The following is a 6,988-nucleotide window of genomic DNA, read 5'->3' on the forward strand; positions in this document are numbered from 1 at the left end:
TGGTCACATATATGTTACGTTCTCACCCGACAAATATTAAAACTTTAAAACAGTTTGGTGTTTTGGGTTTGGGTTTTTTTTAGCTTGAAAACAGCTTTTTGGCAAGTCTAAATGACTGCGGTAGGCGTACTCTACTTCCGTGTTTAAAACCGGAAAGACGATTACGAAATGACGTCATGCAGAAGCGTCCTTGTATGGGCAAAGAATAAGGTGATCACACTGCCACCTAGCGACCTGGCATGTACATTACGGCATTTAAAAAATTCAACAGCGCTCATGTAAACAGGGAGAAGGTGTGAAGGAAAAGGTGTGAAGGAAACGCTATTGTGTCATTTCTTCCAGAAACTGTCCTCGTGTAAAGGGCCCCTAACATGCCTCGATCCGACACAAAGCCTTGCCCGGCCAGGCGCCCAAGGAAATGTCCCGGCGCAGCCCGGCCGAGCGGAGCTGTTAATAGCTAGGGGGATGTTGATAGATCGATTCATAGCTTGCTTATTATGTCCAAGTCACATTTTTCATCAATGGGCAAATTCGTTTTGACAATCCATTGCTCGTTGATATAATTGTTTTACAACAAATTTAGTAGCCAAAGCAGAGATAGCCGGTGTCTGATTCGGTTATGCATGACTTCTCTCTCTCTCTCTCTCTCTCTCTGTCTCTCTCTCACTCTCTCTCTCTGTCTCTCTCTCTCTCTCACTCTCTCTCTCTCTCTATGATGAAGTAGCATCTGCATTGGTGCTGCGCACATCGGCAAGGAGTACGTCATGAAATAGCACATACCATATCACCAAATTCGCCATTATACCATTGATATGTTTTTTAAATGCTATTTGAAATGAGCAGAATCAGTCCACCACTGAAATAACAATGTTTTTAATTGTTGGAAAAATAATTTATGGTGTCTGTAACTCAGCAGGAACAGAAGCTGCCCCAACAGGTGCCAGCCAGCGAGGGGCGGAGACTGCAAGCAGGAAGTGGAGAGGTGAGTGAGAATTATTATATAGAATTATATAGAATGAAGCAACAAGGTACAGGAGGCGGTGGGATGTCACCATTATACCAAGGCTATTGTCCAATCAGCGACAAGAACCACACCTCTCCGTTTCATATTGAGAATTATTATTAAAAACATTGTTTTTAATACCCCCCCCCCCCTCTCTCGCTCTCTCTCTCTCTCTCTCTCTCTCTCACACACACACACACACACACACACACACACACACACGCATACACACTTTTGAAATGAAGGGGGACGAGGACATCACCGTGTCCCTGAAACAAGAACTCACCGTTCTACACCACATAGAGACGTTTACAGAGAGCGCCCCCCAGGTCCTCCTGATGCTCACCCACACTCTGTGGACGGGGACGCTGGATACCATGACAAGTACGTATAGTAGCCTATATTATACATAAATATACATATACATATACATATACTATACTGCCTGCCTGAAAGCTCAACTATGTAGATTTGAGATAGACATTCATTTATTTATCAAATATGATGCATTTACATCATTAAGGACAGTTTTACTTTGCATAAGAAAAGCTGAGCCAATTGTTATTCCTGCTTGTTTCAGTTTGTCCCAGATAACACATCCGTTTCTGTATCTTTTTTTTTTTTTTTTTTTTTTTCTCCGTTTAGTTTTCAGTTTTGTAGATTTCAACCAAATCTTGTCTCAACACCAGAGCAGGGTGAAATCAAATTTAAATAGACAATTTAGGAGCAGAATAATCATTAGTCCAAACAATTTAGGGCCCCACCCCTCCCTCAGTTTGGGGCCCTGGCTAGTTAGCATCCGTATCACCACTCTTACTGCCCTGCCCCTACATGTTTACACTCCGTCTATGCCGTTGCTCCAAGTTGCCTGACACAGTTCACACAGCTAGAAGCCAGTGTGCTCATGTGTAAAGTGTAAGCATTCATGTGGTCTGATGTGATGATCTCTGTCTGTCTTCCTCAGTCTTCAAGGCGGTCAGCTCGCTGTCCGCCGTCGCCCGCAGTGTGACCATGTGCCTCAAATCCCTCAAAAACCCTGGCAACGAGGCAATCTACAAGCAGATCCTTTTCTGGCTGTTCTCCTTCCTGGTGCTCCTGCTGCTAACCGCCCCGCGCCTGGTCGCTCTCTCCCTGTTTGCCTCCGTCCTGCCCTCTTACCTTTTCATCCACTTCCTGTGTTCTTGGATCATTGTCTTCTTCTGTCTCTGGCCAGTCAAGGAGCACATCAAAGTATTGATCAAAAACAAGTTGATGGACAGGGAGAAATGGCTCGTGCGGGCCATGTTAGGCCTCATTTTGTATTTCAGCTGGTTACCTGTGTTGCAGAAGACTAGGCACACCTTGCTGTACCATGTCTATATAACAGTTGATTTGGTGCTTCTGTGCGGTCTGTGGTGCTGGCAGGTCCACATCCAACCACGACATTTTGATATAACATTTTTAAAAGCCATAATCATTAGTGTTATCATCATTGTAATATACACAATTGGTGGCTTAGTTACGGTAATGTACCAGTGTCTGATGAGAGAGACAGAGAGAGAGAGAGAGAGAGAAGGCAGACTCAGGGCGGTGCCGCGTCTATGTGCCGACAGGCCGCAGTGCCGACAGGTCGCAATGCCGATAGCCCACAAGCAGAACCAGCTGAGCGAGGCGGCGTGCAGCGTGTCGGTGGAGCTAACCTCTCCCAGCCCCCACGCCAAACCTAACCTCCCCCCATGCCTAAACCTAACCTCCCCCAGACCCAAAACCTAACCTCTCCCAGCCCCCACGCCAAACCTAAACTCCCCCCATGTCATGCCTAAACCTAACCTCCCCCAGACCCCAAAACCTAACCTCTCCCACCCCCACGCCTAAACCTAAGGTCGGCATTGCGGGTGGTCGGCATAGCGGGTGGTCGGCATAGCGGGTGGACCCCCTCAGGGCACACTCATTGAACTGAATTGTGACATTGAGACAGCTGCTGTACCTTCATAGTGATTTTTACCACGTGCAGTAGCGCACGCTGGTCAACAGATTGGCTTTTCAGGCGAGTCGTTCAGTCAGTCAAAATGTCACGGAAAGGACACTTATTTCGGGGTCGCTTGGTGAGATCCCCTCTCGTTTCCCGACGGAGTGGTGTTTCAACAGTGCTGCTTACCCCCGCCCACTTGCAGCACTGCCTTAACTACAACGAGCGCACCTACACACAAGACACACACAGAGAACTACATCGACCGCACGTACAAACATAGTAATCCAGGGCGAGAGACCAATTCACCGCGACTGTCTCTCGCGCATATCGCGGCACCGATGCGGTGCTGATTTGTTTTTTTTTTCACCCTGGAAGTGTACTTCTGTTTCCACCCACCAGGAGTCGCAAAAACACAGTCCGTCCGGGCTGTATGCCACAGACAGCAGCGTTTTGTACAGTAGTGTTTAAATGTTAATGAGAATGATATGGGCATAATGGGATGTATGGGAGGTCTATACAGTAGTGTTTAAATGTTATGGTCAATAAAGAAGAAGAATGTTAAGAACAACCCTTTTTGTTGCTAGAATGTCATGAGTGATTAATCTGATGTCAAGTGGGATTTGAGAATTATTGTATTATATTGTATTGTCTGTAACGGCTGGTAAAGTTAAAGAAAGCCATTGATTTAGGTGACCGCGTTCACGCCTGTCTTTAGGTGACCGTGTTAGGTGCGCAAAAATAAATAAAATAAAAACGCAAAAATATGAAAAAACAATACTACTGTATGTTAGCTCTCACGCCAGCACATACCAGTGAGAAGGAAATATCAGGGGCGGTTTTAGACCCTTTTTGGGTGGGCCCAAAAATAATCTCAGCCCACCCTAGAATTTTTTTTTTTTTTTTTTTTTTTACAGTACAGTTTTTACATACACATTAAATTGATATGGATGGATCTATACCTCTTATTAGACTATAAATACTCTGGTTGGTTGATTGGTTGTTATATTTGCCTTTTGGTTGACAGCACAAAGAGGGAGAGAGGAGGATAGTGAGGGAGAGGAGGAGAGAGAGCAGGATGGAGTTGGCACAGAAAGAGAGAGAGCAAGAGACAGGTGAGAAGTAGTCAAGACCCAGAATATCTTTATTTTCAGATTTGATTTTGAATTCCATGAGTAGCTGTATTGTATCACAGTTAACATGAGACTCTGACTCAAAATATCATTTTTCTGCATTATCTAACAGTGTTAAGTTCTTGTACATTACATAATGGTGAAGTTGATTAATTCTACATTTTGCTGGAGACCGCTAGAAACCCCTCAAGGACCCCTGGTGGTTGGAAAGATGGGCTGGTTGAGCCAATGTTAAAACAAGCTTTATTTATTATTTATTTTTACTTTAAAACTCTATCTTTTAATGTGGTGCCAATAGCATTTGTAATGACACCTTTGTAAATGAAGTGATGGCTTTGTTGCTCAACATTAAAGTACATTTTCTCAAATTTGTTGGTGTCTTTCTAGTCACACAATTTAATAGTCAGTGTTTCCCATACACTGATCTATTTGTGGCGGTACACCCCAAATAGATTTTGACCACCACAAATACTGCCACATATTAATTTCAACTATAGTTGACTGCAAACTCCTGCTTTGGGGCTTACAGTATATTATTATCTTGTCTGAATATTATTCCAGCCAATAAGTTAGGGGAAGTTCCCTTTTGATTTCATTTTACTGTTATTTTCAAAGCAAATGTTACTTCAGTTGAGTTCTCCCCTGAAAGTGATTTTGGTATATCGATCACTGTATTATTTAACCAAGCAGAATTCTACCATATACCTGTATGCAGAATATATATATAGGGAGACAATTATTTTTTCATCATTTTAAAGGCGGCACAGAACAGTAAAGAGGATATTAATGTGATGTGTGTCATTCTTCATTGATTGAATCAAATCAATCAATCATAGACCTAGGCCTCTATCTTCCGACAGGCGCGATCCCTAAATAGCGCTTTGGGCACTGTTTGCGCGTGCCTTAAGGCACGGACGATAGCATTCTGCCTTGCGCCGTCCGCCAGGTGTTCTGCTGAGTTTTGCTCCCCTGCCGAGCAGCAAAAAAAACATCCCCACCTCACGGGAGCTACTTGTAATGATTTATACAGAAATTTAACTGTTTCAAAGTGATATAATTGTCTGGTAGACAATGACTTGATTTCTAAGTTAAAACAGCCCCGAAATATGTTGGGGATGCAATTCTCTGCAGGCATGCAGAAACGTTCACGGCACCTGTCGCAAGCGCAAATTAGAGCCGTGCCAATTCTGCCAAAATCATCTGCGCCCCAAAATGCCTGTGCAAACGGGATTTGGGCGGTCTTAACTACCAGAATTATTCACAGGCGTGGCCAGGCAAGGCTGGGCATTACGTCAATAAAAACCAATCGGATTCCCGTCTTGCAATGGCTGTTTGCACGAGGCATGCAATATGCTGTAATTCTCTCCATGCGTAATAAAGTGTACTCACTCATGCAAGAACAGAGGGAGCTTATTGACAGATCGTCTGTGGTGCCAACGACCCTCCAGCTTATGAAGGTAAATAGCGTATGTCCATTGTCCAACAGGTTTTCTCAATAAATTTCCCTCTTTGCGATGTGATACAAGTTTCTCAGTGAGTTATAGTTGATTGCCTCACTGAATTATCTGCTAATACCCAATTTTAGCAGCATAATTTGATCTCTTGGCGTGGCAAGGCTGTGCTTAATTACATATCCAAAAGGAATTCCACTTTCCACTCCGCAAATACCTCTGACCTCTGCGCTGGGAGCGCAGACGTCAGAGGTATTTGCGCGTAAGAGGTCCTTTTCAAAGCTCTTAGCGCAAAGTAATTGCGCGCTGCTGACGATAGGGTAACGCCATCTATCCCACATTTTAGTGCTGAAATGCCTGCTTTGGCATGGGGCAGCCAATGCCCAGTACAATTATCACAGGCATGCCCTTGTGTCCGCCCCCAATATGCATTGCGCACGGCGTTAAACGAGCGCAAACGCTAAATTAGCACTTTTGGGAAGATAGAGGCCCTAGTCTCTTCATTTTGATCTCAAAGTGCACCAGATTGATCCATTTTTACTTTAAAATGTAAAAACAAATCGCCTGGGGGGGGGGGGGGGGGGGGATACCCCCGGACCCCCCTAGGGGGTCTGTGGTCCACCCTATATTCTCTTTGGGGGCTGAGCCCACCCAAACCTCTGATCCTAAAACCGCCCCTGGGAAATATGCTTTATTATGGCAATTCATTTTATTCTTACAGTCTCGCTGTGCTAACTGTGAGAGTGATGCTAACTGTGCTAACTGTGAGAGTGATGCTAACTGTGCTAACTGTGAGAGTGATGCTAACTGTGCTAACTGTGCTAACTGTGAGAGTGATGCTAACTGTGCTAACTGTGCTAACTGTGAGAGTGATGGCATTTTCTAAGAATGTCCCCTCAGAATTAAACCCCATCCTGAAAGCTGTCACAAAGTATCTTAGCGCGAAAGAGAGTACATAAGGTGTGAAACTGTTCAGAGTAAAGGAGGAAGATCTTACGGAGAAACTGGCTGAAAGACGCAGAAAAGACGTGTTAACGCTGCTGCTGCTAGGACGAATCGGCGTGACGTCACAACAACAACAAATCCCCCAGAAATGCGGAAGCCCGCAGCAGTTAACTAGTATGAGTTGTGCCAAACAAATGTTAATATCTCAACATCTATAGTTGAGGGGACATTTTTTTTTAATTATTATTCTATTATTATTATTATTATGTTCACCATGGTCTCTCTTGATCTCTTTGCCATTCTTGAACCATTTGAGAGTGCGTTTTGGGTTACCATTGGCCTGGCATCGCAACCTGACAGTATTACTGGCAGGGACAGAATGAATGGGTGAGCCCATTGTGGTACCATTGCTAAGAAGCAAGAGAGGAAGAGAAAGCAGTTACTTTTGAGGCCAAAGCCCCCACCCAATGCAGATTGTCTCTTTGGAAGAGATATGTGGACGACATCC

The sequence above is a fragment of the Poromitra crassiceps genome (assembly GCF_964638095.1).
Source record: "Poromitra crassiceps genome assembly, chromosome: 20".
NCBI lineage: Eukaryota > Metazoa > Chordata > Actinopteri > Beryciformes > Melamphaidae > Poromitra > Poromitra crassiceps.